The following is a 9,352-nucleotide window of genomic DNA, read 5'->3' as shown; positions in this document are numbered from 1 at the left end:
GAATATTTTGCAAGTAGCATAATGGTGTCTTTTTGAAATTTTGCTTCCTCATTAGTTTTTCCTGCTGTGTAAGAATATATTTGTTATTTGTGCACTAATTTTGTTTCCAATAACCTTAATGAACTCTTACTAGTCCTGTTATTTATTTTTTTTTAATTTGGATGATTTTTATTTTGCATTTCATATATTATCCAGTTTCACATTCTCACAGGATCAGCGATTACAATAGCCACCTCATCTCCCAAGTCTGAAAACGGCAAGGCAGCCACAGCTGCGGCCAAAGGCAATGCACTGATGTGCTCACGAAACAAAAAAATGGCACAATTTTTCCTTCATTTTTCTTAAACTAACGGTTGATGCTAAGGCTCACTGCTGGAGAACGGAAACCCTTTTCTTCTTCATGCCTCAAACTCAAACATTATACTTATCTGACAGGGTGGACAAGGTCTCTTCAATAATTCACTGCACACACACACGAAAAATCCTTTATGTTGCATAAATATTTTGTTACACAGGGTACAAAAATACTTTCACTTTTTGGTTGGTTTCAAAATTTGGAAAGAATGAGGAGCCATGGCAGGGGTGGGGTGCACCGTAGAGAGGTACGTAAAACAGGCAGAGAAAGGATGCTCTGAAGGGCTGTTGGCCCATGTGAGGAGGCTGCAGCAAAGGACCCTGATTTGAAATGACTAAGAAAACGCTCTATCTTGGCTGGGTGGTCCTTCCTGCTCAGCCTGGAAGTGTGTGGGGGGGGGGGGGGGCGCCAGCCACCGGGAGGAACTGGCTGCAGGGCGTGGTCCTCACTGAAGCAGGGTGGGTGCAGGGGAGGGGTGTGGTGAGAGGAACCGGGAGTGATGAACCATTAGTCGCCAGGATTTGTTCCTATGGTGACACAGTGTGAGAATAAACTGTACACTCCCGTATACACAAGTTTAAGTGTCTTAATTCATGCCAGAAAACATGCAAAATTAAACACCTCGTTTCTTTGATGTGGGGCTACGAAAGCAAATTTGGACTGGAGGTCAGGCCTCACTCAGTCCCAGGGAGGCCTCCGAGCTGGGTCTAGGTGTCCCAGCGAGAAGGCCCCTTGAATCCTGCCACGAGGACTTGAACGGGCTTTGGGGCAGGACAGGGCTGAGGAAGAGGAGAGTAAGGAAACAGGAAACACTCCACTGAGTCAAGCTTAAAATTCACAGTCTTTGGAGGGAAGCAGCAGCTCCGCACGGGCACCTGGGGGCAGCGGAAGCTCAGGGCGGCTTCCTCCCCAGTGGGGTGGGGGCTTCGAGCTGTGGTGACAAGACCCGGATAGAGGGGAGAGAGGTGGCCGTGAGCAGATGCGTGGGACTGGAGCTGAACCCAGGGCCTCCCCTCGCGAGGAGCTGCAAGATGAGGGGCAGGAGGGTGGCAGGGTGAGAGGAGAGGGGGAAACCAGCCAGAGCGCCCCAGGTGCATGCTCAGGTGGGGGCAGCACCAGCGAGCTCCTGGACTCAGGCAGAGGAACCACGGCCCTGCAGGAAGCCAGGCTCTAGGACACTTTCTGTCCCAGGCCTCTGCGCCAGCACTTACTGAAGAATAGAACTGACGATATTTCAATCCTTGCTGGGTGGTATCAGAGGAAGGGTACCAGTGCACCTGAGTGTGTAGGGCCGCGGCGGCAGCAGCAGTGGCAGCTGGGTAGGTGAATGCAGCATGTGAGATGGCTGGGGTCAACTCTGTGGTGTACAGAGGGTAGGGGGCCCAGGCCTCTGGGGATGCGGGGATCAGAAAGGCCCCCATTAGGTCACAGGGGTCCCATGCGATGAAGTGTGCTCCTAGGGCAGGGTGAGCATTGGTGGGATGTGATGTAGCCATTAGCTTGTTCTTGGCCATCTTGGTGTTGGCTTTAGCAAACTCTAGCCTCAGGGTCTGCGGGTTCTCAGGATCAAAGCGAATACGGTTCAATGCATTCTTAGCCGCTTCTGCTCCTGCCCGGCTGTCAAAGATCACAAAACCAACAGGCTGTCTCGATGTGAGCTTGATCAGGGATCCTCTATAACCCTTGAACGGCCTAAAGAGCAGGTAGAGTTCTCTGGGTTTAATATCCACAGGGAGCCCGCTGACGAACAGTATCCGGACCTCCTCCTCCAGGGTGCCGCCGGAGCCCGAGCCCCTGCTGGTGCGGTGCAGTGCGGTGCCTGTGCTGGTGCTGTGCCTGTGCTGGTGCTGTGCTCGCCGTCAGGCTTCGGGTTGCTTATGGTGCGGGGGGGGGTGGGGGGGTGGGGGGGGTGGGCTGGGGTGGGGGTGGCTAGGGGAAGGGAAAGCAGAGGGCTAGCGCGGCGCCGGCCCTGGCGAGGAGGTGGGAAGGGGGCCAGGTGAGCGGTGCGCTCCAGGGGTGCGGGGCGGGGTGGCCGTGGGGGGCGCGCGGGGCGGTGAGAGGGGCAGCCACCGTGTTGGGCTGGGGTCACATCAAGTTTGGCGGGTGCGGAAGGCCGGGAGGGGGTGGAGCAGGGGAGGCACTGGGAACCAGAGCCCGGTAGTCCTGTTATTTTATGCGGAGATACTCTTGGATATTCTCTCTACACAATCGAGTAGTCTATGAATAATGAGAGTTTTGCTTCTTCCTTTCTAATCGTTATACTTTGTATTTCTTTTTCTTGCCTTATTATACTGACTACGACCTCATGTACAATCATGAATATAAACAATCACAGCAGCGATTCTTACATCTAATGTTAAAGAAAATGCAGTAACATTCTACAGCCTAAGAGAGTGCATCTCTATCCCTAGTTTCCAAAGATTTTTCATTTCGATTATGAATGTGTTCATTTTATCGAATGCCACTTTTACACAGATTTAGATAACTATATGACTTTTCTCCCTTAAATATTCCATACTGTGCCTGCTGGTGCTTGTTCATGGCAAATATTTCCTTGTGTATTATCTATTTTAGGACTGCAAGCTTATCCTAAGCAGGGCTCTATTCATAGGAATAGGAACCCTATACAGCCTGGCTTGGTGACCTGTCTCTCCATCTCTTTTACTACTGCAGTAACCTCAGGGCTATCAAGGGTAACAAGACTACTTTTCATATTAATTTCTCATTTCAAGGCTTCCACAATCAAATGAGATATAAACATTCACCTCAATATATACAACATATGTAGATCAATGTACATGCACCTCAAATTCTTGGGAGAGTAGTTCCCTTGTTCCAAAGTAGAAATTTTTTTATCGTTTAGTGTTGAGACCAAGGTATTTAAATTCCCTATGCTGGTGGAAGGCTTTTATTTTTTCTAGTCCATCTGTTTAGTAAATACATAGACTTCAACAGTCTTGCCTTTAAATTAGGCCTGGAGTTCCTATACTGTGCCTCATATACACACAAGACTTGATCTCCTGTGATTGTAAAGGAATTAAAACTCAAAAGCCTGAGTTCTAGAGACCAATAAATCCCATCTCCATCCCCAGGGTAGGCACAAAACCAGCTATGCACTTACTGGTCTGGCCCTCAGTTTCCTCTTTGTTTTTTGGCTCTATAGATTTCATACAGTTTCTTGTATGTTCAACTTTACTGTTTTTTATTAAGACAAATTTTTTAGAACACTTTCAAATTCACAGCAAAATTGAGGGGAAAGTACAAAGATTTCCGACATATCCCCTGGCCCCACACATGCATAGATTCCCCCATTATCAACATTCCCCACCAGACTGGTGCCTTTGCTACAAATGATGAATCTACAGTGACACACCCCAAACTCAAAGTTTACATTAGGGTCCACTCTTGAAGTTGGGTATTCCATGGGTTTGCACAAATGTACGACATGTGACCATCATTATGCTATCATACAGAGTATTTTCACTGCCCTAAATACCCTCTGTGTTCCATCTACTCATCAACCCCCTGACACCAACCCTTAACCCCTGGCAACCGCTGATCTTTTTAATGTCTTCATAGTTTTGTCTTTTCAAGAATATCATGTACTTAGAGGGCTGGGGTAGGGAAGGTGGGAAGGAGTCTTGGGAGGGAGGGGATATGGAGATACATGTATAAATACAGCTGATCCACTTTGTTGTACAGCAAAAACTGGCACAACAGTGTAAAGCAATTATACTCCAATAAAGAGCTTAAAAAAAAAGAATGTCATATAGTTGAAATCATGCAGTTTGTAGCCCTTTTAGATTGGCTTCTTTCCCTTAGTAATATGCATTTAAATTTTCTCCATGTCTTTTTATGGCTTCATAGATCATGTCTTTTTAATGCTGAATAATATTCCAATGTCTGGATGTACATTTTACTTATCCATTCACCTTACTGAAGGACATCTTGCTGGCTTACAAGTTTGGTAATTATGAATAAAGCTGCTATAAACATCTATGTGCAGGTCTTCATATGGACATAAGTTTTTAACTACCTTGGGCAAATACCAAGGAGCATGAACACTCACTCACAGAGTAAGAGAATATTTAGTTGTAAGAAACCATCTTACTGTTTTCCAGAGTAGCTGTACCAGTCTGCATTTCCACTAGCAATGAATGAGAGTTCCTGTTACTCCACACCCTCACCAGCATTTGGTGTGGTCACTGTTCCAGATTTTGACCATTCCAGTAGGTGTATAGTGGTCTCTCGTTCTTTTAAGTTGCATTTACCTGATGACAGATGATGTGGAGCATCTTTTCATGTGCACATTTGCCATCTATATATCTTCTTTGGTGAGGTGTCCATCAAGGCCTCTGGCCAATTTTTTAATTGGGTTGTTTTCTTGTTGTTGAGTTTTACAACTTCTTTGTATATTTTGGATAACAGTCCTTTATCAAATATGTCTTTTGCAAATAGTTTCTCCCAGTCTATGGCTTGTCTTCTCATTCTCTTGACATTATCTTTTTGCGGAAAAGAAGTTTTTAATTTTAATGAAGTCCAGCTTATCAATTATTTTACTCATGGATCATGCCTTTGGTGCTGCATCTAAAAAAGTCATTGCCATAGCCAAGGTCATCTAAGGTTTTCTCCTAGGTTATCTTCTAGGAGTTTTATAGTTTTGTGTTTTGCATTTAGTTCTGTTATATATTTTGAATTAGTGTAATGTCTGTGTGAGATTCAGTTTTTTGCACGTGTATGTCAGTTGTTCCAGCATCAGTTGTTGAAGAGACTGTCTTTGCTCCATTGTATTACCTTAGCTCCTTTGTCGAAGATCAGTTCACTAGATTTATGGAGGTCTATTTCTGGGCTCTCTATTCTGTTTCATTGATCTATTTGTTTATTCTTTCACCAATAATACACTGTCTTGATTACTGTACCTTTATAGTAAGTCTTGAAGTTGAGTAGTTTGAGTCCTCTGATTATTCTCCTTCAATATTGTATGGCCTATGCTGGCTCTCCTGTCTCTCCACATAAACTTTAGAATCAGTTTGTTGCTATCCACAAAATATTATGCTGGGATTTTGACTGTGATTGCACTGGATCTAAAAATCACTTGGGAGAAACTGACATCTTGACAATATTTAGTCTTCCTATCCATGAAAATGCAATATCTCTCCATTCAACTTTACCTAAAAAAGATTCATGTCCTATTTTACCTGGCATTTCTAGTTTTTTTTTTTAATAAATTAAATCTTTTATTTTAAAATCATTGTAAATCACGTTGATTTGTAACATAATGAACAGAAATTCTATGACCCTGTTTCCCCTAATGATCATCTTGCAAAATTATGGTACAATAACACAACCAAGATATTTAAATTAATACAGTCAGAATATAAAACACTGCCATTGTGGGAAGTTGTTGTATAACAAAGTGAGTCCAACTCGAGGATGGAAGATGCCTTAGAGGACTGGGACGGGGGGGGGTGGGGGGGGTGGGCGGAGTTGAGGGAGGGAGGGGATATGGGGATATGTGTATAAAAACAGATGATTGAACTTGGTGTACCCCCCAAAAAAATAAAAAATAAAAATAAAAAAAAACCCCAAAAAACCCAAAACAAACAAACAAAAACACTGCTATTACCACAAGGATCCCTCAGGTTGCCTTATATAGTCATACCTTCTTTCCAACCATCCCCACCTCTTCCTTAATACCAGGCAATTACTGATCTGTTCTCCATTGCTATACTTTTTGCCATTTCAAATTTATTATTTAAATGGGATCATATGGTATATAACCTTTGGAGGATGGCTTTTTGTACCTCAGCATAATTCTCAGAGATAGGTCATTGCATGTATCAGTGGTTTCTTTCTGTTACTGCTGTGTAGTATTCCATGGTATGGATATTGTATAGTTTGTTTAACTATTCACCCACTAAAGGGCATCTGGGTTGTTTCCATTTGGGGGACATTATGACGAAAACTGCTAAAAACATTCAGGTTTTCATGTGAAAACAAGTCTTCATTCTCTGTGATAAAAGGCCACGAGTACAACTGCCGGATTGTATGGTAGCTGCATGTTTATTTTTGCCTGTGGCTATATTATTTTACATTATCATCACCAGTGTATGAGTGATCCAGTTTCTCTTCATTCTCGCCAGCATTTCATGTTGTCAGCTGAAAAAAAAAAAAAGATAGGTAGGTATGTAATAATGTCTGACTGTGGCTTTAATTTACATTTCCCTAACACTAGTGATATTAAGCACATTTTCATGTACTTAATTGCCATCTGTGTATCCTCTTTGGGGAAATATCTGTGCAGGTCTTTTGTTCAGTTTCTAATTGGATTTTTTGGGTTTTTTTAATTGTTGATTTTTTTTAAGTGCTTAATATAGATCCTAGTCCTTTATCAGATATGTAGTTTGCAAATATTTTCTCCCATTGATTTAGGTGCCAATACCACAGTTTTGATTACTGAAGCTATATAAGTCTTGATATCAGGTAGACTGACTCCTACTCTATTTCTTTTTTCAGAATTGTTTTAGGTATTCTGTAACTTATGTCTTTCCATATAAATTTTAGAGTAATCTTGTTTAAGCTAAAAAAAAAAAAAAGCAAAAAAAAACCCTTCCTGAAATTTTGAGTAAAATAAACCTATAAATCAATTTGGGCCCAGCTTTCTGCCCACTTGGTTCCTAGAATATTGGAATCAGAAGATCCTTGTCTGAGAAATCAGAGCAGCCAAAAAAAAAAAAAAAAAAAAAAACCTAAAAACATCATCAGGCAATGAGATAGACTGGCCACATCTCCTTAAATTAAGCTCACAATTCTTTTCCTTAAATATGAAAAACAACAACAACAACAAAAGGATCACCAGATATCTTAGAAAAGTTTGTAAGATGAAATACAGTGAGAAAAACAAAATGAAAACAGTAATTTGGAAAGAACTGAGGCTACTCAGGGAGATGAAAAGCCCCCCCCCCCCCCCAAAAGCTATTTGTATGCTCAGAGATAAAAGAGAAGATACTGCATCTAAGAATCAGGGACAGACTGCTTAAAAAGAAAATAACTGAAGGAACAAAAAATATCCCAGAAAAAAATAGAGAAAGAGAAAAAAAAAGAAAAGAGAGAGATAAAATACTTAGAGAATTAGAAAGTAAGTTTAGGTAAATCTCCCAGAAAGTAGGGCAAATGGGCAAAGAGAGGAAAATAGGAAGTCTAATATCTTATACATCTTTTTAAAAATATTAAACAAAAATTAAAACAAAAAAAATCTCTGTCAAAAGTCTATATTCTCCAACATAGCTGTCAATATTTTTCACAAAATTACCCATCCTTACCTATCCCACAGACCCATGCTATACTCAGCAGGCTTTTTTTAATTAGTCCTGGGATTTATTAACTCATTCATCTATCTATTTATGGAATAAAATATACTAAATTTCCACTGCACGTCAGCAGTAATGTTGGACACAACATAAAGAGAGGAAAGACACCATCTATGCCACCTAAAATTTTGTTTCAATTGTGGAAATAGAAAAATAAAAAACACAATTAAATAAACACTCTGATAAAAGTATATTCACAAGGTTCTACAGAAACATAGAAGAACTGTACCTAACCTAGTAAATGGTAGGAATTGCCAACAAATGCTTTAAGGAAGAAATGGAGATTCAAAGGAGTTTCCAAGGTCAACAATATGTTAACAACCAAAAGGAGAAAAAGGATGCTTTAGGCAGAACGAGAAGCATTGACAAAAGATGTGAAGTGATAGGTGAGCACACATTCACTTATTTACTCATTCATTTAACAATGTTTGGGTCCTAATCATATGTTAGATGTTAGACCTTAGAGTGGTGAAATCAGTGTCCCTTCCCTAAAAGGAGTCCTATCTTGCCAATAACAAGCACAAAAGAGGATCATGAAAATTAGACCAAGAAGTAGTTTTCCTAAATGAGGATGCCCTTGAAGAGGTAAGAATTAGCCAGATATCACATTAAAAAAAAAAAAGACACAATAGTATACATGATAAGATGCAGATGATTAAGACAACAGATGTACAAAGAAGGGCCAGGTTTAAAATGAAGGAAAGAATATAAGGTAACAAATACACCATACCGGCATTTTGAAACGCCATTAGAAAATAAATCAGGAAAAAATTCAAGTGGCAAGGATCTTGAAAATCACTCTCAGATATACAGGAAAAAAAACAACCAGATAAAAGTGATAAGAGTAAAAGTAGAAGACAAATAGAAATAACTAGTGTTCATGAAGAAGAGGACAGAACAAAGACACAAGAACGAAAAGTAAATAATATAACAGAAGAAAAGTTTTTCTACAATAAAGAAGGATCTAAATCTGTACCACAGAAGTGGCTACCATGTGTCAAGGAAACATAAATGAAAAGAGACTGATAGCTAGACACAACTCTATAAAACTTCTGATGGAAAAATAAAGCCTTCTGTAGGCATCCAGGTAGAATAAATAGGTTATCTATCAAAGAAGACAAAAAAATCAAGCCAGCCTGAGAGGTCTATGACCAATACTGTATACCAAACTCTATGGAAAAAGAACTTCTGAGTCTGGAAAGGGAAAATCTGTGTGAGGAATTTTATACCCAAATAAGCCATTCACTATTTACATGTGAAGTCAAGACAAAGACATTTTCAGATATATAAGGTCTCAAAAAGTATAAGGTCCACAACTTTTTCCTGAAATTAAGATGGCTATAAAGTCTTGCTGCTGGAAGTGTGGTCCATGGACAAGCAGCATTGACATCACCTGGGAATTCGTTAGAAATGAAAGCTCTTGGGCCCCACTCCAGACCTACTGAATCAAAGTTTATATTTTAATAAGATCCCTAGGTGGTTCACATGTGCATTAAAATTCCGGAAGCACAGCTCAAAGCATATCCCTGCCAACAAAGTGGTGATTCAGAATGAAGAACTGAAAATACTGACAATGAACACTGAAACAATGTATGCACACAAACACAGTTAAGTTTCAACGATGGTT

At 40.8% G+C, this 9,352-nt stretch overlaps 1 long non-coding RNA gene and 1 pseudogene across 4 annotated transcripts in view; both read right to left on the bottom strand.

Moving 5' to 3' along the window:
* Positions 1–1,247: 1,247 nt before the first annotated feature.
* On the bottom strand, positions 1,248–2,240 carry LOC130844535 (RNA-binding protein with multiple splicing 2-like; annotated as a pseudogene).
* Positions 2,241–6,345: 4,105 nt separating this feature from the next.
* The window catches only part of LOC130844031 (uncharacterized), a 47,241-nt gene continuing 44,234 nt past the window's right edge, over positions 6,346–9,352 (bottom strand). For 2 of the 4 annotated variants that reach the window (XR_009051136.1, XR_009051137.1), the window contains exon 4: positions 6,346–6,514. This is a non-coding gene — a long non-coding RNA (uncharacterized LOC130844031). The remainder of the gene's footprint in view (positions 6,515–9,352) is intronic. The other 2 variants (XR_009051135.1, XR_009051134.1) reach the window with 2 other exon arrangements.

Source organism: Hippopotamus amphibius, chromosome 2 (assembly GCF_030028045.1).
Source record: "Hippopotamus amphibius kiboko isolate mHipAmp2 chromosome 2, mHipAmp2.hap2, whole genome shotgun sequence".
NCBI classification, from domain to species: domain Eukaryota; kingdom Metazoa; phylum Chordata; class Mammalia; order Artiodactyla; family Hippopotamidae; genus Hippopotamus; species Hippopotamus amphibius.
This window is presented reverse-complemented; position numbering and strand designations above follow the sequence as displayed.